The sequence below is a fragment of the Artemia franciscana genome, chromosome 4 (assembly GCF_032884065.1).
Source record: "Artemia franciscana chromosome 4, ASM3288406v1, whole genome shotgun sequence".
Classification (NCBI taxonomy): Eukaryota; Metazoa; Arthropoda; class Branchiopoda; order Anostraca; family Artemiidae; genus Artemia; species Artemia franciscana.
In genome coordinates, this window is record NC_088866.1 from 46052887 (window position 1) to 46080743 (window position 27857).

At 33.8% G+C, this 27857-nt stretch overlaps 1 long non-coding RNA gene across 2 annotated transcripts in view; it reads right to left on the reverse strand.

The window, feature by feature from the left end:
- Positions 1-27857, reverse strand: part of LOC136026498 (uncharacterized) — a 98404-nt gene that overhangs the window by 58643 nt on the left and 11904 nt on the right. Inside the window, exons 2-3 of one of the 2 annotated variants that reach the window (XR_010617323.1) lie at positions 26599-26751; positions 19696-19951 (exon numbers count right to left, since the gene is read on the reverse strand). This is a non-coding gene — a long non-coding RNA (uncharacterized LOC136026498). Of the gene's footprint in view, positions 1-19695; positions 19952-26598; positions 26752-27857 lie in introns of those variants that run through there. The other variant, XR_010617322.1, reaches the window with a different exon arrangement.

Here is a 27857-nt window from a genome sequence, read left to right on the forward strand (position 1 = left end):
CTTCGTAAATACAAAGTGCCAAAAAAACTTGTTAATACCACAGAAATTTACGAAACTTTTTCTAAGACCTTTTAAGCCCTGAAAGCAAGAGATAAATTAGGGTCTAACTCGGTGTCTTCAAGTATCGCCCCGATTTACGAACAATTAGCTACAACAGAAGCCCAGCTGGAGAAAATAAAAAGTCATCTGCTGGAAAATATAACCAATCAAGCAGTTCGTGGTAACGAACTGTAGTAAGGAGCAACCCGGCTCAATAGTAACCGAAACTCTAAAAAACGGAATTGTGATACCAGTAGTTACATCAAAAGAATCGCATTTTTATGCTGATTTTAAATATATAAGTTTCATTAAGACCAGTTATACCCATCGAAAGTTACGAGCCTGAGAAAATTTGCCTCATTTTAGAAAATAGGGGGAAACAACCCCTAAAAGTCATAGAATCTTAACGTGGAACCTTATTGTTACCTTATTGTTCCCATTACCTTATTGTAGAAGTTTCAAGCTCCTATCTACAAAAATGTGGAATTTCACATTTTTTTGCCAGAATTATTAGTCAGAGTATTATTGCCAGAGTATTAGCAGATAAACCCATCAAGTGTCCCAAATATCTCTTTTGGGTAAATGATCCCAAGGACGAGATACATTTTTAGTGCATGGATGCCAAGACACGTTCCTTCTCAGAATATGTTCATAAAACATTCTTGGAAGAAAAATGATACTTGTATTTTATATTGGGACTGCACCAAGTGAGTACTGAATGGTGATTAAATAAAAAAAAAACAAGTTTTTTTTAACTGAAAGTAAGGAGCAAAATTAAAACTTAAAACGAACAGAAATTACTTCGTATATGAAAGGGGCTGCTTCCTCACCAACATCCCGCTCTTGACGCTAAAGTTTGACTCTTTCTCTCAGAAGAGAGAGAAGACGCTAAAGTTTGACTCTTTCTCTCAGAAGAGAGAGAAAGAGTCAAACTTTAGCGTTTGCAAACGCTTTAGCAAACCTGAGAAAATTTGCCTCATTTTAGAAAATAGGGGGAAACAACCCCTAAAAGTCATAGAATCTTAACGTGGAACCTTATTGTTACCTTATTGTTCCCGTTACCTTATTGTAGAAGTTTCAAGCTCCTATCTACAAAAATGTGGAATTTCGCATTTTTTGCCAGAAGACAGATCACGGATGCGTGTTTATTTGTTTGTTTTTTTGTTTGTTTTTTCCCCCACGGGTGATCTTATCGACTGAGTGGTCCTTGAATGCCGCGAGAGGGCTCATTTCAACGGAAATTTAAAGTTCTAGCCCTTTTTAAGTGACCAAAAAAATTGGAGGGCACCTAGGCCTCTTCCCACGCTCATTTTTTCCGAAAAGTCACCGGATCAAAATTCTGAGATATCCATTTTATTCACCATAGTCGAAAAACCTAATAACTATGTCTTTTGGGACGACTCACTCCCCCGCAGTCACCGTGGGAGGGGTTGCGAGTCACAAACTTTGACCTGTGTTTACATTTAGTAATGGTTACTGGGAAGTGTACAGACGTTTTCAGGGAGATTTTTTTTTTGGTTTAGGGGGGAGAGTCAGGGGGGGTACTTGGGAGGATATTTCCATGGAGAAACTTCTCATGGGGGAAGAAAATATCAATGAAGGGGGCGCAGGTTTTTCTAGCATTATTTGAAAAAACAATGAAAAAATAAATATGAAAAGTTTTTTTCTACTAAAAATAAGGAGCAGTATTAAAACTTAAAACGAACAAAAATTATCATGTATATGAGGGGTTTACCTTCTCGTTATACCTCACTCTTTACGCTAAAGTATTTTTAGTAATTTCAACTATTTATTCTACGGCCTTTGTGATTCAGAGGTCATTCAAGGAATTGGGACAAAATCTAAGCTTTAGTGTAAAGAGCGAGGTATTGACGAGGGTTGAACCCCCTAATAAACGCAATAAAAACATACGAATATAGAAGTTCGTTACGTAAGTTAATTCGTAAGTTACGTATATTTTTTACAAATGAAGACGTTTGTAAAAAAATTTAAATAATAGTTGCTTTTTAAGCCATCAAAAACTTGGAGGGCAACTAGGCCTCCTCCCTCGCTCCTTTTTTCTCAAAATCTTCCGATTAATTGCAATTAATTAATCTGCAAATTTTGTTTTAATTATTTATGTGCGGAGAGCCAAGATCAAAACATGCATCAATTCAAAAACGCCCAGAAATTAAATAAAAAAAAACAAGTTTTTTAAAATGAAAATAAGGAGCAACATTGAAACTTAAAACGAACAGAAATTACTCCGTATATGAAAGGGGCTTTTCCTCCTCAATGCCCCGCTCTTTACGCTAAAGTTTCTTACTGTTTTAAAATAGAATTAAAAGAAAGAGTCAAACTTTAGCGTAAAGAGCGGGGTGTTGAGGAGGAAAAGCCCCTTTCATATACGGAGTAATTTCTCTTCGTTTTAAGTTTTAATGCTGCTCCTTACTTTCATTTACTTTCAGTTACTGAAAAGTTCAATGACCCAAATTCATTGAACAAAAAAGGTACTGAACTGATAATCAGCCAGGTTTATGATTTAATCCCGCTCGAGTTTAATCCAAAGTTTGCAAAAATTGAGCAGGCTCTACTAGGTAGTCTGAGATTTCAAATTGAAAATTTGGAGGAGAGAATTGGTCGAATAGACAAAAAGCTTGACAATTATGATCAAGAGTCCATGCTTAATAGCCTTGTATTTCATGGGGTAAAGTAGTTACCTGGTGTAGACACTCATACGACAATATCTAACATTATAAATAGCAAAATGTCTGTGCTGGGCCCTTTACTTTATTTAGTTTATGTGAACATTGATGCGCGTTTATCTAAAGGATACATATATTTCTAACCTTATTGCTAACAAAATTTACAAAATCTGCAGATAATTTGATAGCAAAAGCTCATATTACTCTCAAAAAATTAAAGATGTTTACAAGTTTTTGCTGTGTGTGAATGTAAAGAAAATCTTTTACTGACATTCTTTAGAGTGGTTGATTTCGTTGATGTAAGTAGTAAAGTTCTATTTGGTGAAAAGCCTATTTTACAAGTTATATCACTGCGGTACCTCGGCTTCCATATTGCTTCTAATCTATCGTTTAAGCATCAATGCGACATTATCTCCACCAAAGTTGCACGTGGAGTTGACATCCTCAAAAGATTGAAGCATATTCTGCCGGAACGTATTCTTCGCACGATATATTTTGTAATAATCTACCCATATACCATACGGATGTTTAGTCTGGAGAAGCAATTTTTGTGTTAATTACAAGCTAAATAGCTTTCTCATAGTTTTGATTGGACGATTTTGCTAAAAAACAGGGGGTGGGAGAGGAGGCCTAGTTACCTCCCAATTTTGGTTACTTAAAAATATAACTAGATTTGTTTTATTTTCTTACAAACGTTTTTGTTATTAATAAACATACGTACCTTACGAATTAGCTTATGTAACGAATTTACATATTTGTATATTTTTATTACGTATATGAGGGGGTTTGTCCCCTCGTCAATACTTCGTTCTTTACACTGAAGCTTGAATTCTGTCCCAAATTTTTCAGAATGACCTTTGAATCACAAAGGCCGTAGAATAACTAGTTAGAGTTACTAAAAATACTTTAGCGTAAAGAGCAAGGTATTTTGGAAGAGACGAACCCCCTTATATAAGTAATATTTTATGTTTGTTTTAAGTTTTAATGTTGATCATTACTTCCAATTGAAAAAAAATATATGTTTTCATTGTCTTTTTATAAATGATGCTAGAAAATCCTGCGACCCCTTCATGGAAATTCTCTTCGCTCTTGAAAAATTGCTCCATGGCAAGACCCTCGCATGTAACCTGCCCCCCCCCCTTTCCACCCTAACCCAAACACAAAAAAGTCCCCCTGAAAACGTCTGTAAGTACACTTCATAATTAACAACTACTATGTGTAAACAATGGTCAAAGTTTATAAGTTGCCACCCTCCCCCGGGAACTTTTGTGGATTTAATCATCCCCAAAGACATAATTATTAGGTTTGTGACCAAGTTAAACAGAATGGCTATTGCAAAATTTTGATCCGGTGGCCTTGGAGAAAAATGTGCGTTGGAGGGGGCCTCGGTACCCTCCAATTTTTTGGTCACTTAAAAAGGACACTAGAACTTTTAATTTACGTTAGAATGAACCCTCTTGCGACATTCTAGGACAACTAGGTCGATGCGATCACCCCTGAGGAAAAAAAAAAATAATAAGCACCCGTTATCTGTCTTCTGGCAAAAATACAAAATTCCACCTTTTTTACGATAGGGGCTTGAAACTTCTACAGTAGGGTTCTCGGATACTCTGACCCTGATGGTGTGATTTTGTTAAGATTCTGTGACTTTTAGAGGGTATTTCCGCCTATTTTCTAAAATAAGGCACATTTTCTCAGGCTCTTAACTTTTGACCAGCAAAACTAAACTTTTTGAAACTTATATATTTAAACTCAGCATTAAAATGCGATTCTTTTGAAGTAACTATTTGTATCAAAACTTCGTTTTTTAGAGTTTTGGTTACTATTGAGCCTGGTCGCTCCTTACTGCAGTTCGTTACCACGAACTGTTTGAAAATGTAACTTGTAAATGAATAAAAGTAATATATTCTACTATAACGTTGAGATAGAACTTACCAATGTCTCAAGTTTTCCTGTCCCTTATTTGTTCTTGTTTTTTTTTTCTGCCCATTGTGAAAATTCAAAAGCTAAATTGCTATCTGACTTGTAACCAACCAAATTTCAATGGTCAGCTGTTACCAATTAGACACGTGAAAAATCTAAATTCCCTTTAAATCCGGTCGTAATACTCAAGGAAGTCAACAGTCTTTAAATATTCTGGTACAACCCTCAAGAGAGCAATTAAGCCAATGAGAAAGGAGAAAATCTCGGTACGTATTTCAATACTATCTCAATAGAATTCGCTTTCAACCTAGGAGATTGACCTTAAATTAAAAGTTTCAAAATATTATATTAAAGAGCGAACAATATTCAATATAAATAAAGTTTTTAAATATATTTTATAATAAAGAACGAACTCTAGCCTCAATTAATTGAAATTTTTAATTTAAAGAGCGACTTCAGAGATTGGTGAATATGGGCTACAGCGGTTGTTTTGAAGAAGAATAGAAAAAAGAAGGGTTATGACTGAGAATTAGCAAAACGAGTCCGTACTGAAATCAGTGCTATGAGGTAAAAAAAAACGTGGAAACTACAAAGCCTTCCTACGAAGATTTTATGACTTTTTGGGGGTGCTTCTCCTTATTTTGTAAAATAAGACAAATTTTTTCATGCTTTTAACCTTTGATGGGCAAGAATAAACTTGATAAAACTTACATATTTAAAATTAGCATTAAAATTCAATTATTTTGATGTAACTATTGGTATCTAAAATTCCTTTTTGTAAAATTTCGGTTACTATTGAGCTGGGTCGCTCCTTACTACAGTTCATTACTACGAACTGTTTGATTACTGTGAAATTACAAACAGGAAAAATTATATAGATCTTTCTTGGTTGGAATAGTAAGAGACGAGCCTCAGTATTGAACTATCTCCCAGACTAGTAACTTTTGAAACGATGCTTTTATTATTTTAAGTTTTAGTTGCTTTGTGCCGCGGTTTGTTCTTTACTAGGTTATAGCTATAACCGATGAAACTTACATAGTCCCTGTTTACAATGAACTATATAGATCCTTTATGTAATCCATCGAGTATATACTAGAGTTTTCTCTATTATAATAATTGTCTTACTAATAATCAACAGACATATGTCACTAGTACAATAGGTTTTCTGCTCTTAATATTCTGATTGGCCAATAAGATATTTTAACACTTTCAGCACTGCAAAAACTGTAATTATCTAACTAATTACCCATAAATGTTTATCACTAGAATAACATATATTTCTCCTCTTTCAATATTCAAATAGGCAAAAAAGATATTTTAAACACTTACAGAACTGTCAATGCTGGAATTGTTTGACTATTAACCCACAAACGTGTGTCGCTATTACAACAGGCATATATCCCCACTAAAGTTAAATTGGCAAAAAGGATGTTCAAGAACTTACAGAACTATAAAAACTGTATTTCATTGACTGCTAAATCAAAAACGAGTGCCATTTACAACAGGTATGTCTCTTCTTTAAAGTCAAATTTGAAAATAAGGCGTATTAAAAATTACCAGAACTGCAACAAGTGTAATTGTCATTTAGTGTAATGTGTCCTTATTACAATAGGTATTTCTCCTCTGTAAAGACAGAAGAAATACTCAAACAATGGCTAAGGTTACACGAAGAACATTAGCACTGGGCAGACACTAAGAGTTGTAGTGCAAAAAAATCAACAATTTCATGGAAAAATTCTGTGTTATTAAGATTCCAATCCCCAATGCTGGTTATCCAGAATATAGTAACCGAAATTCTAAAAAATGGAATTTTTGATACCAATAATTACATGCAAAGAATTCAATTTTAATGCTCATTCTAAATATATAAGTTTGATCAAGTTTAGTCTTACTCTTCAAAGGTTAAGAGCTAAAAAAAAGTTGCCTTATTTTAAGAAATAAGAAGAAAAAACCCCAAAAAAGTCATCAAATCTTAATGATCACACCATCAGATTCACCGTTTCACACCAACAGATTCAGTGTATTAGAGAACAGCCCTACTGTAGAATTTTCAAGCTCATATCTACAAAAATGTGGAATTCTGTATCTTTTGCAAGAAGACAGATCACGGATGCGTATTTATTTGTTTTTTTGTTTGTTTTTTGTTTTTCCAAAAGTGATTGCATTGACCCAGCGGTCCTAGAATGTCACAAGAGGTTTCATCCTAACGGAAATTGAAAGTTCTAGTGCTCTTTTTAAGTGACCAAAAAAATGAGCACACCTAGGCCCCCTCCCACGCTCAGTTTTTTCCAAAAGTCACCAGATCGAAATTCTGAGATAGCCATTTAATCGAAAATAGTCGAAAAACCTATTTATCATGTCTTTGGGGACGACTTACTCCCCCAGAGTCCCTGTGGGAGGGGCTGTAATTTACAAACTTTGAACAGTGTTTACATAGTAATGGTTATTGAGAATTGTATAGACGTTTTCAGGTGGATTTTTTTGTTGGGGGAGAGGAAGGAGGGGTTGAGGGGAAGGGGTTACATGGGGGATTAAATTATTACTTTTTATCGGCAGTATAGGAAAAATGGAATATAATTAAACTCTTATTTCGCAAATTAAACTAATTTTATTTGACAAGACCTGCTTTGATCTTAAAGCTCAGGCTGGGAAACTGTAAAAATGTTGGAAGTTTTTAGCTAAAATGGCGTGAATTCAATTGAAAATGGGGTAAATTGATAGGGGGATCGAGGTGGAGTTTAGAACTCGTGTTTTCATTATGAAAAAGAATAAAAATGAGACCAAATTTGATTTCCGAGGACCTGTTTTGGTTTTGAATGTTGGGATGGAAAACTGTAAAAATTTTGAAAATTTTTGTTTCAAATAGTACAGACTCGATTAAAAGAGGTGTAAATTTAATTGATTTGATGATTGGTCCTGAACATGCATTTACTATGCTACTATTAAATAAAAAAATTAATTTTCAAAAAACCACTCCCCCTGGCTGTTATCTATTTTTTTTAAATAAGTTATTAAAATTTGTTCAGTAGATAAATTAATAGAATATACATAAACTCAAAATTAAACAAAAGAAAAATTTGGATTTTTGTAAACCCTTGTTCCAGGCTGTTATTCATTTTTTTCTAATTTAACAAATTATTGAGATCCTTTCAATAGATAAATTAATATATTATATTTAAACTAAAAATTAAATAAAAAATAAAATTTTCCGATTTTTGTAAGACCCCTCCCCAAGCTTTTATCCATTTATTTATTTTTTATTTTCCTTTTGGTATTAGTAATCTCACATCGGCCTGGGCAAACTACCATTTACGGCTTCCTTCAATAGAGACTATTCTTCTTCTTTTGAATTTTCCCGTCTTTCATGTTACGGTGCGACTTTTCCACAGCTGACAAAGTATATACTTTTTAAATAAACAATCGCAGCTTACTGGATACTATGTAGACATTTATTTAGCCCCTCTTCATCAAAAATTAGTTACAAGTACTAACTGGGTTACAAGTATAATACATATGCAATATTATATTTTTTATTTTTATAACTTTATCTCATAGTCCAGCTGTGAACAAGAATCTTCCTCTAAAGGTGTCTAATAATCGGGGGGGGGGGGGGGGTCATTGCATAAGTGGTGGGGTAAAAGGCCCATCAAAGAGTACACTTTACTGTACAAAGTTAAAAACCTCTATGGGCCTTAAGATAAATATGGAAAAAGGGTCGGGGACTTGTTAATAGTACAAGAGGCAAGGTACAAGAGCCAGTTCCTGGTTATAAGAGAGTTCATTGCTATTTATTTGGCATAAGTTGTGATGCATTAAAGTGGTAAAAATATATACTAATTCTGAAACTTCACTATCAGAATCCGAGCACATAATTTTTTTTCAGAAAAAAAAACAGATGCCTTTTTAATATATTTGGTACATATGATTCGGGGAAAGCCCTTCCGTTTTTTTTCATCACAAACAATGAATTACAATTAGGCTACTTCTCCTGAAGCTAGAGTGGAGTATAAAATCTTCCGAGCAAAAATTTTACCTGGAGGTGAAACCCCCCTGAAATCCCAATATGGTATCTTATTAGTATCCTCCCTGCTGTGGAGCCTCAAAGGAATATGTCAAGTTCCCTTCGCTTTTAACGATCATTAAAATTGCAGTAAAGTTTCACGGTTTAAGCATCTATGTACCATATGTAGCTGTACTCAGTTGATGAGCATAGAATTTGAAACATCAAGAGAGGGAGTTGACTAGCATATTAGTGGTGACCCAAGAAGAGGGAGCCTACGTGCCTATCAATCTTTATTGATTCATATATCTAAATCCACAAAGCATTGCAAAGGTGCCGTTGATGTTGACTGATGAGTCAAAATTAACCCATCGCTCTCAGTTTTTTCCCTATAAGCTTTTTAATTTTTATATTAAAATAACTATAAAATGAAGGATTTGGAGTTCCTTAGGAAAACGAATTTAATTTCTAAAAAGACAATTCTACTGCTGTTTGTGCAAAATTTAGGAAGCCAAACAGATTTGTTCTATGACCCTCAGTTTCTGCTAATTGGATTTTTTTTTATGTCTGAAAAGCAAGCAAACAACCTTAACTAAAATTTTGAATTATAATCTCCCCCCCCCCCCCAAAAAAAATATCCTAATCTCAGAAGAAAAATTTGCAAATGACTTTTTGTAAAATAAATACAGTTTTTCCATTACCAAATAAGTTTGGCAACTTAAAGATTGATAAACCTTTGTAAACCTAATTTTTGCCTAGTTATGGTAAAAGATCGTTCTGTTCGGCAATTTATAGAACGTAAGTGTTAAAACCATCAAAACGTCTTCTGAGAAGATGAACAACTGTTTATGTAATGACTAATTGAAATCGACAAGTTTGAGTATGCTTGATAAACTCACACTTAATGGACCAGTCTTTGAGTGTTTTTTTCAATAAAATGTGACACTATCGTTTGGAAAGAAAAGAAGCAAGTTGCGAAATGTCCATGCGCTCCCCCTCCCCCTGATCCTCTTATATTGAAAAATGTATCATAGGTACTTCATGCAAATCTTTTAAAGCAGTATAATTTTTTATAATCATTAAATTGCTGGATTTATTTAAAGATACAGCACTGATTTTGAATGTTTGCTCATTTGGCATAACGTGGAGTATAGATTTCCTTGACAAGCTATCTATTTCAATACTGCTTCTAGAAAGATCTATAAAGATCTATACTGCTTCTAATAAAAATTATACTCCATCTAATACTGCAATGCTGCAATCTATACTGCATCTAATACTGCTTCTTCTATAAAGAAGATCTATGCTGCTTCTAGAAAGATCTATAAAGAAAATATGAAGCAACGTTGCAGTAACAACGTTTTTGCACGCAGTCCTCTGTTTAAGTATCAGAAGTCGCCGCTATGACGGATAAGTACTAATTTTTTATAATATAGATTTTCCTGTATTTAAAAAATGCAATACCCCTTCATTTAGTTTCATCAATTTAAGTGAAGAAAATTACCGGAGATAAATTTCAATGATTAAAAATACATAAATTTTGAAAATTCATAAAATGCCCTTCGTTTTGGCTTATAATGCTTCCCTTAAACACATCAGAATTGATCTGAAAACTTCCCAAAAAACTTACTGAATATATGAACCTTGATGGTGGGGGTAAAGATGTGAGATACTTCTCTATGGAAGATGAAAAAATTAGTTTAAGGGTCATATATTATGAGGATGCCTCGGTGTATTTTTGCTCGGCTAATTTGCAGAAGGATCCCTATCCCCCCTTTCTCCTATATAAACAACTTAATTCAGTCAGAGACGCCATCTCAGTTTTTGTCTGAGGAGAGGCAAAGGTGCCATGAAAGATAGGAGGAAGAGTGGTCTTAAGATAGGATGCTTACTATTTAACCCTTCCCCCCCCAAATAAAAGGCAAGTCCTTATCGGCTGGTTTTACTAATAGTTGATGATTCAGGAAAGGCTTAGTTTAGAGTGGTGAAGTAAAAGACCCAGTCGTCAAAAAATATTTTTCACACCGTCTTTTGAACTAACAAATTTACAAATGTAATTTTTCCCTTCTCATCGGTCTGAAATTTTGCTGGTTTGCTTTTTTCAATGTTCTTACCACAAAAAAAAGTAAAAAAGAAGAAAAATGAGCCAATAAAGAACAAGATACTAGGAAGTTTACCATTTCAGTATAAGTTTATCCTCATTCTTTTTTTTTTTTTTTACTCCTTTTATTTTCCTTTTGATTACATATTTCTAGAGCCAGTAACAGTAAGTGAAATTATTAAAATTTTTAATGGCTTGGAAAACTCATCCTCATCTAGGCCAGATTCCGTTCCAACTAAGGTAATTAAATCTTTACTTCCTTCAATAGCTGTGCCTGTAACAAAACTTATTAATCTTTCGTTTAAATATGGTGTTTTTCCGGATGCTCTCAAGGGTGCCCGGATTATTGTTCTGTGTAAAGGTGGACAAAGAAATCATCCATCAAGTTATCAAACAATTTAATTTTATCATTAGTTAGTAAAATCTTTGAAAAGGCTATGCTTTCTTGTCTCCTTACTTATATAAAATCTAAACATTTCTTCATCATTTTTAATTTGATTTCCAAATGAAGCTCTCAACTGAACATGCCTGTACGACCCTTTTGAATTTTATAATTCTGTATTAGATTCCGTCTGCTATATTCCTGGATATTCGTAAGGCATTCGATTCTTCTTAAGGCTTTCGATTTTTAATCCATGAAATTCTTCTATCAAAGATGCCTTATTTTGGCATTAGGGGCAGTGTATTTTCTTGGTTTCAATCACATTTCAATGATAGGTTAATTTCTGTCGATCTACTTTTCCGTTCACCCTCAAAGGTGAATTTTGGCGTCCCTCAGGGATCAGTTTTTGGGCCTGTGCTATTTTTGATTTATGTAAACGATCTTTTTTATGTAGTAAAAAAGCAGAAACTTATTAACTGCTGTAGACTGTGTCATTCTAATCCTTCCCTTACCCATAGTGCCAACTATAGTTCACCCTCTTCTGATGTCCGTGTTTGTTCTGCTAATGACAGCGCACTTGGCACTTCGGGAAATTGCGAATCTGAGCATCGATTAAACATGGGAAATTTGTTTGAGAGAGTAATTTTCTGGTTTGATGCTAATTATCTAGTTTTTTTATATTTTCGCATGTTCCTCAGATTTATCCCCAGTTATAAGAAATTCATCAGCCAAATGAGATACATCATAGATCGAAAGATCGATATGTTTGTTTTTGGGGCATTCTTTTTGATGAAAATTTGTCTTTCAATTATCACATTGGTTTGCTTAAAATGACGATATGCAGGAGTCTCGATATTTTAAGGAAACTTAAACATATTTTCCCTGGATCAATTTAGAAAATCACTTTTCACTGCTTGATCCAATCTTACGTTTCTTACTGTCCAATAGTATGGATGTCAACCTTTCCTTCATTGTTAAAACCACTTTCTAAGGTTTACAATAAAGCTAGAAACCTCATTAAGGAAACTAATCTTTCAAGAGTTATCCCAGTACTTGATCTGGAGTCACTGTATATTCTTTCGCCTGCATGTTTTACTCTTTCTCAGCATCCTGGTGACCTCTCCCAACCCCTAAGGGTTCCATCATTTTTCACCTCTGAAAAGAATAATTATAATCTTCGCAATACCGAAAATCATATTCAGGTTCCTTTTACTCCTTTTTTAAGGTCAGATTTTAATCTTTTAATTGCGAGTCATATTGTATGGAATAAGTTGCCCGAATCAGTTCGAAGGTGCCACTCATTCAGTTTGTTTAAAAAATTGTTAAAAACTCTTTGGCTTCTTAGAGGTTATTTATCTACCTTTATTTTATTGGAGTCTTTATTCTACTGATTTACTCAACTAATTTAGTCTATTCAATCCATTAGTTTATTTAATTTTGTTTTCATTAGTTTTTATTTTATTTATATTTTCCTTTCTCCTCATTTTTTGCTCATCTCTCTGTGAGTAAGTGATTATTCTGATTTTTTTTTTCTCATAGTAAGTGACTCGTTAATCTTCCCCCTTTTTTAGACGTCAAAGATCCTTTGGGGGCTCTTTAGCTGTAGCTCTTAGCATTAACTCTTAAGCTGTGCTCAAAGGGCGGATAATCCAGAGAATACAAATTAGGAGTACCTAAATGAGATAAAACTGTCGCACGGATCCTCACTTTAACAAAAGCTGAGCAGAAGGGTTTCAACAATTGTTTTAAAATTTGGAGAATGTCAGATGCGACATTAGGCGTGACAGCGATAATAGTGTCTACATCAATTGTGTCTGCTGAACAGCAAAAAATTAAATGTCGATAATTGCCACAAACTATTCACTAAGCTGTGATCAAATTACGGATAATCGAGGGAATACAAATTAGGAGTACCTAAATGAGATAATTCTGTTGCGTTTTATCCTCACTTTGGATCAAAAATGATCCTCACTTTGAAAACAGCTGAGGAGAAGGGTTTCAACAATTGTTTTGAAATTTGGAGAATTCAAAATTCAAAATTTCAACCCCATAGTATTAAATAGTGAGAGAAGAGCTGGGTCTTGCATGTATTTTTTAAGGCCTCTTAAGGCCTTTTAAGGCCTATACACAATGATTGGTCGTGCAAATTTTAGATTGCAGTTATATGACAAGTTTTGGCACTATTATGTACCAGCTATGGAAATCTGGTATATTATTTCATAAAGCCGGACGGCCAGCAAATTAACAGTTGTTCAATTGCTTTGCAAGGTAGGTGCAACCACCAATCGATGCTTGTTTTCTATTCTTTCCAAATACATCAATCGTTTCCTTCGTAGATTCTATTTTGAGCCCTTGAAGAAACATCTTGTTTATCATTGTCTAGAAAACAGATTCTAAAATTTCTGAAAACTATCGTAAAATCGCCAAAAATTCTTATTTATTTCATTTTTAAAAATGCACTTTTTCACTTTACCGCAACTCTCCTTGGACGGAACTATATATAGCCGATTATGTGTATTCCTAAAGTATCTAGAAATAGTACTACTCTTTCCTCCCCATCGACTGATTAACATCCACCGTGAAATAATAAAGACAAAAATCGTAAAATTTAGTAGGAACATACGTGGCGAGCTGTATATTCTTCAATCATGGGGGGTAGTGATAATTCACGTGATACGAGTTTAGGAATAAGGCAAGAATTTTTATTGTTTTAAACTAAAAACTTGTTTTTTTTTTAAAGTAAATTGTAGGTTTTGTAGGTTTTTTGTAGGTTGTAGGGTGACCACTTGCACTGGCAAGCTAGAAGGGCTTAAGGGCTCAGAATCAAATAATTTTTTTTCCAAAAGATGAGAATTATTCAAAAGCACTATTATTGTTTGCGACAGTCTTTGGGAAGCAAATTTTATCCTTTTTTATGCAAAACAAAAAACAAATCCAAGATCCTTTTTTTTTTAGTTCCTTTAAAATTTAAGTCTTGTTACACCACATTTTTCGATCACCGATACTCAACAACTGGTGTTTGTGTTTTCCACTTAAGTGGGTATTAAGGGTTTCTAAAATTGTTGATTAAACACCCAAGGTTAATAATTCAGAAGATACCTGATTAAAACCAATTAAAATTAATCTTATTAAAACCATTCTGAAGTGGTGTTTTTTATTCTTCAGTTGTTATTTTGTTATTTCTTTTATTATTCATCAGCGAAATTTCTGTTTCAAACCAACTATTTTAAGGAAAGAATTTTTCTCAAGCAAAACAAATTATTGCTTCTTGTCAATACAAAAAAACAACAACTAACTATTGGATTGGCTTTTGGTTGTGAAGCAGAAAACAGGAAGGAATTCAAACTAATAGACAGCAACCAGGCTAAACTAAGGAAAGAAACTCAAGGCTTTAAGAAAAAACAAATCAAAAAAGCAATTTAGATTAGCAAGTAGCATTTACTAGAATTTAGAGTGAGATACAATGCGGAGTGGTCTAGGAGGATGTCTAGGGATGTATAAAATTGTAATTTAAGAGGTAATAGGCTAATAAATATGCTTTTGAGAAGTAATTCAAATCAGCTAGCTGACATGAGGATCCAGAAAAGAATTTTCCAGAAAAAAGTAGCTTCTAGTCTACATTGGGGTTCTGAGGTTTTGGGTTTAGCTAAAGCAGCTAGTTGTTCAGCTGAGATAGTTGTTCAGCTAAGATATTTTAATTCTTATTTGATCATTCAAACCCTTAATGATCAAGAAATTTAATAGTGGCAAGCTCACGGGGACCAATCTATGTCTTTGAGTTTTTACTCCCAAGCAAAAGATTGTTGGAGGGAGGAAGTTTATTTTAAATTTGGGTTGAATAAAAAGGATTTGAAGAATTTGTTGTTGGCAAGAGGGGAGAGCTAGGACATAGGTGAGAGAAGGGAAATTTTGGGAAAGTTTAGGCTGGTGACTAATCCCTATTTTTGTCCTTTGTGTGGATGTGTGAATGAACACCTATTTCCTTTTGTATCCGAGCGTGATGGTTAATTGGGCAGATGGCTCAGAGGAACGCATGCGCTATTTAACAGTTGTGTAAGCTTCTTTGTTTAGGGATTAAACACAGGGAATCATGTTTGAGGGGATAGCTTGTTTTGGTTTTAAGGTATTAAATTTTATTATGATTGGTGTTTATTGGCTAATATGTTGGACCTAGCCATGCTTCTTTTTTCGTCTTTTGTTGTTCTTTTTTTTTCTTTTTTGATTTTTATTATCTAAAGTTTTATTTTGTTGCTGAGATTTGTTTGTATACTGTAATCTGTCCTGCTATGGCCCAAGGACTTTTTGCAATAAATCTTATCTTATAGCCGACTATGTGTATTCCTGCTGCATCTTAGAATAGAACAACTTTTTTTTTTCCCGCCGATTGATTAGCCTCTGCCATGATATAATATAAAAAAAATGTAAAAATAGTGGGAATATACATCGTAGGGTATATATCCCCATAGACTGTTATGAACATAGACCGTTCGTCCACAACGAACATAGACCGTTGTCTAAGTTCGTATCTTCCGCTCTTCATCAGTTGTCTTACTGGAGAGAATCCTCCTACGATGGTATCCTGCAGTACCATGGATATAAATACAGAAACCACCAAGAGCTACCAACTGAAATTGTTAAGGCGACCTGACCTGACGCCCTTTTCTATACTGACGGTAGAACAATATTATATACTGAAGTTATTAAAACGTACGTCATCCCATAGTTTTTACTTTTAACGTCATTTTTGACAACCAATTATTTCATTGTCCATCAAATTGTGTGCGAAGATGCATTTATTTTTCAGCATTTTTTACTTTGAATATTGTGTCTTGTTAATTATAAAAGCGCGTAGATGAACCAATTTACGTTAAATGAGCCATTAAAGAGTTCACTATGATGTTCTAGATTACTCATAACAGCTGAAAAAAAGGGGGCTCATAGATTCTTTCCATTCAAAATAATGATTTTTCTTGTTGCTCAAATCAAAGGACTATATTTTGGTCAAGGCAACTCCAGTGGTGATTTTTTCTCAATCTGATGCAATTTTTAGGAATTTCAGTCTATTTGTTTTGGTTACTTTGGGCCCTGGTTCATACTTTACTCGGTTGTAGCTACCACTGCACCCACGAACCACTATACAGTGTACTTTTATTTTTTTCGACATACTTCTCAATCTTTACTTAAAGTTTCAGCTTAATACCCTGTCTAAACAAAAGGCAACTTGCATAAGCTACAGGCCTAGCCAAGGAAGATATGAGAACAGAAAGGGCCACAGGACAAAAAAAAAAAAACAATCGACAGCTTTATTACCGCGGTGAGTCCGTCAAACATCCATAGGTGACACAATATGCCAACAAAGGAACATAAACAGCAAATAATAAATAAAAAAAGGTCAAATCCACATATAACACCTTCCTAGATTACATTAAGTTTTTTAGAGGAGCGAGATAAGGCTTAGAAATTGAGAAAAAAAAGTAACTGCGAAAAATAAATAGTAAATTCATGGCATTCAGACTCCAACAAAGAACCTGGTCCTAAATTCAGAGATTAAGGCAAAGAACTTCCCCACCAAAGGTAATATTTGTAAAGTGCATCAATGAAAGTTTTAGTTGCCAATAGATTTACACGGGAATTTATTATCACCAAATTCTCATTGTTATTGTCAAATTATCATAAGAATCAGGATTTTAGGATTTAACACTTAGGATTGGATTTTTAAATTTGTATCGCCAGAACATCTGGAATTTTATATTACCCAAGTTGTCATTGTTATTGTCAAATTATTATGGGAACCGAGAATCCAGGATTTATGAAATAGGATTGGATTCTTAAATTCGTATCATCAGGGCACAAACCAGAAGGGGTTACCAAACCTAAACGATCTTGGTCAATAGTATGAGTGAGTGTTCATTTTTTCTTCCTTTTGGATGACCAGATACATTCTGACCTCAGTAAGGGGGAGGGAGGAGAGGAAAAGAGGGTTTTTAATTCATGTTTCTAGGACAGCTACATAACAAGGCGTACTATGGGGAACGGGAAAGGAAAGAGTAATTCTCCTAGTTATTGAGCTCCTTGTGCGTACCCTTGTATGCTATATTCTAAGAAATATTTAGTGAATATTTCTCTTACATACAGTTTTTCAAACTAGATTTATGGTTGCAACTAATAATTTCCCTACATTTAGGTTGGGGTAAATATCTACTTCTCCGGCACTATTTTTGATTAATTTAATTAATCAAACTAGTATAATAAGCCAAAGAAGAGGAATGTAAAAAGAATTATGTATCCATGATCCATACAATGGTGCATGGGCACCGGCAGGGGGGCAGAGGGCACGGGCCCCTAGAATATTGGGCTGAATAGGACAAATAGAAAAGAGCTGAAAAGGGACAAATCATGGAAAAAATGTGTGCTGCCCCATTGTTTTTTTTACTCTTATTTTTTTTAAGAAAAATTTTAAACGAAAATTCAAATTTTTCAACTGAATGTAAAGAGCGACATTAAAACTTAAAACGAACATAAATTATTCCTTATATGAAAGGGGCTGTTCCCTCCTCAATGCCCTGCTCTTTACGCTAAAGTTTGACTTTTTCTCTCAACTTTACTTTTTAAAACAGTAAAAAACTTTAGCGTTCTATGAATCAGTTGTATTCTGGTGGCTCCAAAGCTATTCTGTAAAAATTTCACATTTCTAGCTTGAATGGTTTAGTTGTGAATACTCCAGAACGAGAGATAAATATACACACACTTGGTTTCATATCTATACTACTACTACAACTAAAATTTCTTTTATTCTGCAAAAATTTCTCGTTTCAAGCTTGAATATGTAGCTGCAAACCCATTCCAAGGACAGACAGATAAAAAGACAGATATCAACTTGATTCTATGTGTATAGATTAAATGAAAAAAACAAGTTTTTTTAAATGAAAGTAAGGAGCGACATTAAAACTTAAAACGAACAGAAATTACTCCGTATATGAAAGGGGCTTTTCCTCCTCGACACCCCGCTCTTTACGCTAAAGTTTTTTATTGTTTTAAAAAGTAGAGTAGCGAGAAAGAATCAAACTTTAGCGCAAGGAGCGGGGTGTCGAGGAGGAAAAGCCCCTTTCATATACGGAGTAATTTCTGTTCGTTTTAAGTTTTAATGTCGCTCCTTACTTTCATTTAAAAAAACTTGTTTTTTTCGTTTAATTTCTGAAAGTTTTTGAATTAATGCATGTCTGATTTTGGCTCTCCGTACATAAATTATTAAAATGAAATTTGCATATTAATTCTTTTTTTGGCTAAATGGCTTTCTCTTAGTTTTGATCAGACGATTTTGAGAAATAAGGGGTGGAGAAGGAGGACTAGTTGCCCTCCAATTTTTCGTTTACTTAAAAAGGCAACTAGATCTTTTAATTTTTAACGAATGTTTTTATTAGTAAAAAAAAATACGTTACTTAAGAATTAACTTACGTAACAAACTTTTATATTCTTATATTTTTGATTATATATATGAGGGGGTTGGTCCCCTCGTTAATACCTCGCTCTTCACACTAAATCTTGTTTTATCCCAATTCTTTAAGAATGACCCCTGAATCAGAAAGGCCGTAGAATAAATAGTTAGAATAAAGACTTTTTAGCATAAAGAGCGAAGTATTTATCTCCTCCTAAATACCTCGCTCTTTATGCTAAAGTATTTTTAGAACCCCTCATATGCGTAATAATCTCTGTTCGTTTTAAGTTTTAATACTTCTCCTTACTTTCAATTGAAAAAACTTTTTCATGTTTATATTTCCATTGTTTTTTTTATAGTAATGCTAGAAAGTCCTGCGCCCTTTCCATTGAATTTCTCTTCCCCCATGAAATATTCCTCCAAGGTAAGATCCTCCCATATATCCCCCCCCCTGAACCCCACACCAAAACCAAAAAAATCCCCCTGATAACGTCGGTACACTTCCCAGTAACCATTACTGTATGTAAACATTGGTCAAAGTTTGTGACTTGCAGCCCCTCCCCCAGGGACTGTGGGGGGTAAGTCATCCCCTAAGACATAGTTATTATGGTTTTTGACTATGCGGAACAAAATGGCTATCTCAAAATTTTGATTCGTTGACTTTGGGAAAAAAATGAGCGTGGGAGGGGGCCTAGGTGCCCTCCAATTTTTTTGTCACTTAAAAAGGGCACTAGAACTTTTAATTTCCGTTAGAATGAGCCCTCTTGCAACACTCTAGGACCACTTGGTCGATACGATGACCCCTGGGGAAAAAAAACAAAAAAAACAAAAAAACAAATAAACACGCACCCGTGATTTGTCTTCTGGCAAAAAATACGAAATTCCACATTTTTGTAGATTGGACCTTGAAATTTTTTCTATATGGTTTTCTGATACGCTGAATACGATGGTGTAATTTTCGTTAAGATCTTATGACTTTTAAGGGATGTTACCCCCTATTTTCCAAAATAAGGCAAATTTTCTCAGGCTCGTAACTTGTGATGACAAAGACTAAATTTGATGGAAAATTATATATTTAAAATCAGCATAAAAATCCGATTCTTTTGATATATCTTTTAGCATCGAACATCCGTTTTTTAGAGTTTCGTTTACTATTGAGCCGGGTCGCTCCTTACTACAGTTCGTTACCACGAACTGTTTGACTAGAAAAAGAGTTCTACGTTTGCACAGTTGACGCCTCCACTATGTTCCTTTCTTGCGTGTTTTTTCAAATGAGCCCCATTTCTGAACGTGACTTCAAATGCTTCACATAATAAACTCCCTGCACGCTGTTTCCTACATCCTTCAGTCAATTGCTCTCCATCCAACCCTTCTCTTCGTTCATCTCCTAATAAAAAACGAGGAGATCAAGACATTAAAGGGAAATAAGAAATGTGTATTTCCACAGTTTAAGGGGGTATTAAATTGGGATGGGAAGTGTAGATATATAGGGAGTTGCAATAAGGGGAGGGGGTATTATTCGACAGTTCCAGATGGCGCTAAACGGGAAGGGGAAGCTTAATAAGGAAGATTTAATTGTATAGTTTCAGGCTGCAGGAAATGGGAAAGGAAAACACTTCCAGATTTACATTATGAAAATGACTTAAGTACTCAAAGCTGAAGCCAATTTTTTGGTTAGATTATCATAAACTCACCTAAATAACACCCGATTATTTCTCTTATATAATTAGATGTTCTAGATTTCTCTCGTCAGACCCTACGTCTGAAGGTGTTTTGATTTTATCTGCTCTTCTTTTGATATCCAAGAATGAAAAATCTTCTTCGAAATTCTTGTAATAAAAGTACGTTGAAAAAGGGTCTATCCAACCAAATTTAAGCTTTGTGAAAAGAATGAGCGGCCTAGCTTTACTTTTTGGATGGCTAGACAAAATATTCTATCTGCAGGGATTGGAGGGGGCCTTAAATTAAAGTTTTAACCTTAATTAAATCCTTTATTTAACCTTAAATTAAAGAATTAACAAGAACAAGAAATTATAGGAATGGTGTGGCGTGAAGCGCCACACCAACAGCTAGTATATATATATATATATATATATATATATATATATATATATATATATATATATATATATATATATATATATATTGTATATATATATATATATATATATATATATACGCATACACTCTTTAAAACTCACCACCAAATTTTAAAATATTCTTTCAATCGGTACGTACAATCATTTTATGCTAAAAACTCTTACTCCTCCTCAACTGTTGTCGTGGTTCAGAAGCATCTATGAAATTGTTCAAGCTTTCATTGCTAAGATAGCTCAGTATTTGTTCAGCACATTCATGTGGTATTTTGGTAAATCTATTATATATAGAATTGAAACTTCTATGGGCTAGTTCAAGTAGCACTTTTTTCAAATGAGCCCCATTTCTGAACGTGGCTCCACATGCTTCACATAATAAACTCCCTGCACGTTGTTTTCTACATCCTTCAGTCAATTGCTCTCCACCCAACCCTTCTCTTCATTCATCTCCTAATAAAAAGTGAAGAGATCAAAACATTAAAGGGAAATAAAAAATGTGTATTTCCACAGTTTAAGGGGGTATTAAATTGGGATGGGAAGTGTAGATATATAGGGAGTTGCAATAAGGGGTGGGGTATTATTCGACAGTTCCAGGTGGCACTAAACGGGAAGGGGAAGCTTAATAAGGAAGATTTAATTGTATAGTTCTAGTTGGCAGGAAATGGGAAAGGAAAACACTTCAAGATTTACATTATGAAAATGACTTGAGTACTCAAAGTTGAAGCCGATTTTATCATAAACTCACCTAAATAACACCCGATTATTTCTCTTATATAATTAGATGTTCTAGATTTCTTTCGTCAGGCCCTACGTCTGAAGGTGTTTTGATTTTACCTGCTCCTCTTTTGATATCCAAGGATGAAAAATCTTCTTCGAAATTCTTGTCATAAAAGTACGTTGAAAAAGGGTCTATCCAACCAAATTTAAACTTTGTGAAAAGAATGAGTGGCCTAGCTTTACTTTTTGGATGCCTAGACAAAATATTCTATCTGCAGGGACTGGAGGGGGCCTTAAATTAAAGTTTTAACCTTAATTAAATCCTTAATTTAATCTTAAATTAAAGAATTAACAAGAACAAGAAATTATAGGAATGGTGTTGCGTGAAGCGCCAAACCAACAGCTAGTATATATATATATATATATATATATATATATATATATATATATATATATATATATATATATATATATATATATATATATATATATATATATATATATATATATATATATATATACGCATACACGCATACACTCTTTAAAACTCACCACCACATTTTAAAATATTCTTTAAATCGGTACGTCAATCATTTTATGCTAAGAACTCTTACTCCTCCTCAACTGTTGTCGTGGTTCAGAAGCATCTATGAAATTGTTCAAGCTTTCATTGCTAAGATAGCTCAGTATTTGTTCAGCACATTCATGCGGTATTTTGGTAAATCTATTAAATATAGCATTGAAACTTCTATGGCCTAGTTCAAGTAGCACTTTTCTTTCTATACTCTTTCTGAAACGGCTTTTTATTATTGTATTATACATTGAAAATTTTTCTTCCCAGTTTACTGATTTCAGTAACCTTTTCAAAGAATTTTCTTTCATCGTGTATAGTTCTATTGAGCTTATACCTTTGATAAAAATGTCATAGAACGAAATATTGCAAAATATTGTCTCACTCCTCATTTGTTCTAGTTCTCTTTCTAATTTATCCTTTAACTCATTTACATGATAACTGGGAACAGCCTTGTCTAAGAGCAATATATTTCTTTCACCTATATATAAATTAGCAACTTTCAGTTTTAATATGTGGCTTGCAAGATCAACCGCAATATCATCAACATGACAATCAACAGCCAAATCAAAAGCTGTACAATTGTTTTGATCTGTAATATCTATGTCAGATCCATGCTCTAGAAGAGTCGCAACAAGCTTTTCAACCCTAGAAAAAATAGCAAAATGAAGCGCTGTTCTACCATACTGGTCCTTAGAGTTAACATTGGCTCCATATTTGAGAAGACATTCAACAGTCTTATGTGAAGATTCATTCTTCATTCTCTCAATTCTTGAGAAAAATTCATTCCTAGAGATAATAGAAACATGAAGCGCTGTTCTACCATAACGGTCCTTAGAGTTAACATAGGCTCCATATTTGAGAAGACATTCGACAGTCTGTGAGCATCTAGCGTAAGCAGCTAAATGAAGTGGACTTTTTTCGTTATATCGTATATTAACGTCAGCACCAGACTTTAAGAGACATTCAACACTCTGTGCGTATCCATTCAAAGCTGCTAAATGAAGTGGACTTTCACCATCATTAGTTCTTATATTAACGTCAGCACCATACTTTAAGAGACATTCAATAGTATGTGTGTATCCTTTCGAGGCTGCTAAATAAAGGGGAGTTATACCATATTTATTTCTTATATTATATCGTATATTAGCGTCAGCACCAGACTTTAAGAGACATTCAACACTCTGTGCGTATCCATTCAAAGCTGCTAAATGAAGTGGACTTTCACCATCATTAGTTCTTATATTAACGTCAGCACCATACTTTAAGAGACATTCAACAGTCTGTGTGTATCCTTTCGAGGCAGCTAAATAAAGGGGAGTTAAACCATATTTATTTCTTATATTAACATCAGTGCCAGACTTTAAGAGACTTTCAACACTCTCTGCGTATCCATTCAAAGCTGCTAAATGAAGTAGACTGTCACCATTATTAGTTCTTATAATAACGTCAGCACCATACTTATAGAGACATTCAATAGTCTGTTTGCATCCCATTTCACCATATCTATACATATAAAACTTACTTGCTATATAAACATTAGTGCCAGACTTTAAAAGACCTTCAACAGTCTGTGAGCATCCAGCTGAAGCTGCTAAATGGAGTTGACTTTCAAATGAAGTGGACATTTTATTTTGTTCTGTTTCTGTATTTTAAATTGTTATAAGCTACTGCTTTCATTTTTTTGACATATATAGGGACGATGACGTAATGAGTACTGTACTCACATGATGTGAATGCCCACCGAAATAGTTTTATTTAAAATTACGTCATTTTAAACATATTATTACATCATACCATCTCTGTTGATCAACAAACTGTTATCGCTGTACTGAGCACTATTGTCGCTTATTAGTATACTTATTAGAATTTCAATTAATTCTCATGAATATGCTAACGATTATGATCTGAAAAGAGTTGTTTTCTCATGAATACGTTTTTTGCAAGATATTTAAATTATATATTTTGAGACGTTGCATTTAAAATTTACTGCTCTGACTTTAGAAAATCTTAAAACCTTGCTTCAGAGTAATGAACTAAGTTCAGTGTAATTTCAAGTAATCAGAGTCTCTAAACAATAAGGTGACATTGTTTATGGTGGGCAAACGGATTTTATGCTTGAAGATAGTAGATTCGGAAAGAAACAGAAGTTAAACCTTTTTTTAAATGAAAAATTTCCAAAAATTTGTTTGTCTTGTTCATTTTGAAACCTAAAATGAACAATGTTAAAATAATCAATCATAGCAAATATAAAAGTAACTATTACAAACCTAGATGAATAAATAATTCTTAAAACGAATATAATTTAAATTGATTAGTTAGGTCTAACTTGAATGCAACAAAAACCACCACAAACAATAGTTTGGCTACTTTCCCCTTACCACTCTCCTATCCATAAAAACATTAGGCCTATTGCGTCATTTGTGTATCATAAACTATATTCATCTTCAACAGTATGCTTTATCAAACAGTTCGTGGTAACGAACTGTAGTAAGGAGCGACCCGGCTCTATAGTAACCAAAACTCTAAAAAATGGAATTTTGATACCAATAGCTACATCAAAAGAATCGTATTTTAATGTTGGTTTTAAATATATAAGTTTCATAAAGTTTAGTCTTACCCATCAAAAGTTACGAGCCTGGGAAAATTTACTTTATTTTAGAAAATAGGGAGAAACGCCCCTTAAAAGTCATAGAATCTTAACAAAAATCACACCATCAGATTCAGCGTATCAGAGAACCCTACTTTAAAAGTTTCGAGCTCCTATCTACAAAAATGTGGAATTTTGCATTTTTTGCCAAAAGGCAGATCACGGATGCATGTTTATTTTTTTTTTTTTTTTTTTTCCCAGGGGTGATCGTATCGACCCAGTTGTCCTAGAATGTTGCAAGAGGGCTCATTCTAACAGAAATGAAAAGTTCTAGTACCCTTTTTAAGTGACCAAAAAAATTGGAGGGTACCTAGGCCCCCTCCCACGCTAATTACTTTCCCAAAGTCAACGGATCAAAATTCTGAGATAGCCATTTTATTCAACGTAGTCGAGAAACCTTATAACTATGACTTTGGGGACGACTTACTCCCCCACAGTCCCCGTTGGAGGGGCAACAAGGTACAAACTTTGACCTGTGCTTACATATAGTAATGGTTATTGGGAAGTATACAGGCGTTTTCAGGAGGATTTTTTTGGTTTGGGGAAGGGGTTGAGAAGAGGGGGATATGCAGGGGGAACTTTCTTTCGAGAATTTGTAATGGGAGAAGAAAATTTCCATGAAGGGAGAGCAGGATTTACTAGCATTATTTAAAAAAAAAACAATTAAAAAATAAATGTGAAAAAGCTTTTTCAGCTGGAAGTAAGGAACAGCAATAAAACTTAAAACAAACAGAAATTATTACCCATATGAGGGGCTCACCTCCTTCTAATACCTCGCTCTTTATGTTAAAGTATTTTCAGTAATTTCAACTAATTATTCTACGGCTTTTGTGATTCAGGGGGTCATTCTTAATGAATTGGGATAAAATTTAAGCTTTAGTGTAAAGAGCGAGGTACTGACGATGGGGCGAATCCTCTCATATATATAATAAAAACATGAGAATACAAAAGTTCTTTACGTAAGCTAATTTATAAGTTACGTAAATCTTTTACCAATAAAAAGATTCGTAAAAAATTAAAAGTTCTATTTGCCTTTTTAATTATCCGAAAAATCGGATGGCAACTAGGCTTCGTCCCCCGTTCTTTTTTTCTCAAAATCATTCGATCAAAATTATGAGAAAGCCATTGAGCCAAAAAAAATGCAAATTTTGTTTTAATTATTCCTCTACGGAGAGCCAAAATCAAAACATGCATTGATTCAAAAACGTTCAGAAATTAAATAAAAAAAACAAGTTTTTTTAACTGAAAGTAAGGAGCGACATTAAAACTTAAAACGCACAGAAATTACTTCGTATATGAAAGAGGCTGCTTCCTCATCAACGCCCCGCTCTTTACGCTAAAGTTTTTTACTGTTTTAAAAAGAAGAATTGAGAGAAAGAGTCAAACTTTAGCGTAAAGAGCGGGGCATTGATGAGGAAGCAGCCTCTTTCATATACGAAGTAATTTCTGTGCGTTTTAAGTTTTAATGTCTCTCATTACTTTCAGTTAAAAAAAACTTGTTTTATTTATTTAATCTCTCAAGTACAGAAGGAACTTGGATATTCACTTAGTAAAATTTGTGTATACTAAATGAAAAAGTTTGGAAGCTTAAGAAGAAAATATTGGAAGTATACAAGTAACGTAAGCAAATTACTGTATGATAATGGTAATCGTGATTTACAATTTAAACGATTAACTAATCTAGGTGATTCAAAACCAGAGAAAAATACTATGAATTTAAAAAATTTGAAAATTATTTTAAACGATTTCAAGGGTGAAGCTGCTAACCAACAGATTCTTACTAGTCAGTATTTAAGTGAGGATATTAATAGATTAGCTAAAATTTATCAATTAAAAAATTCGTGTCAATTGCGTGTCAGGATGATTCATAAGAAAACTCTTTTTCTTGTCACAAAAAAAATCATGGATTTCTTGGTCTGATTTTTGGGGAGTGAAAATACTTTCACATGAAGGCATAACAAAATACGGCGTTTTTAGGTCAGCAAAAAATTCTAACTCACGGTCGTTGTTTTAATTCGTTCGTTTGCAACGACAAGGAATTCTGCATCTCTATCATCATATACTTCAACGGGAGTTGCTCCCTTTTCTATGTTTGTCAATGACCAACGATCCACTAGAACTTGTTCACCTCTGAAAATCGACATGCCATGAACCTAAAAACAGTAATTACTTTAACAGTAAGTTCATACAAATTCCAGTATTTTATTGGCTCTACTACAATTTAATTAAAAATCTAGTCTAGGCCATCCTAATTGCCAGCCAGTACGCAAAGTACCCCCCCCCCAGCAAATAAATTGGCTAGTTACGTCTCTGATCACACTTTTGCAGAGGGAAAAGAAGAAATTACCGGAGATAAATTTCAATTATTAAAAATACATAAATTTTGAAAATACATAAAATGCCCTTTGTTTTGGATTATAAAGCTTCCCTTAAACACATCAGAATTGATCTGAAAATTTACCCAAAAACTTACTGAATATATGAACCTTGATGGTGGAGGTAAAGATGTGAGATACTTCTCTATGGAAGATGAAAAAATTAGTTTAAGGGTCATATATCATGAGGATGCCTCGGTGTATTTTTGCTCGGCTAATTTGCTGAAGGATCTCTATCTCCCCTCTCTCCTATATAAACAACTTAATTCAGTCAGAGACGCTATCTCAGTTTTCGTCTGAGGAGAGGCAAAGGTGCCTTGAGCGATGGGAGAAGGATTGGTCTTAAGATACTTAATATTTACCCTCCCCCCAATAAAAAGGCAAGTTCTTATTAAATTAAGTTCAAATAATGGCAATCTTTATAATAGTAAACACGATTTTGATTGTACTATGTTAAACTTCATTAACATGATTTTGGTAATATGATTTTGATAGCACTATATTAGATTTTGGTAATAGCAGACAGGTTTTGATTGTAGCTGAAAGTATTTTGTTAATAACTCGTGAGACTAAGATATTACTATGAAAGATTTTGTTAATAGCTCAAATAATTTTGATAATAACATGTATGGTTTTGATATTGTCACGGAGGATTCTCATTATACCAGTCGTGAATTTGATAATGTATGCAAGATTGTTTTCCTTATGTCAGCCAAGATTTTTGATAACATCATACAAGAGTTAGGAAATGTCAGAGAAAATTATCGTTGTATCAGTTTAGATGTTAACATTATAGTGCAAGATGTTTCATAGTGTCAGTCAAGATTTTGATTCTAAGCCACAACATATCGGGAATATTTGACAAGAGTTTGATAATCTCCTTA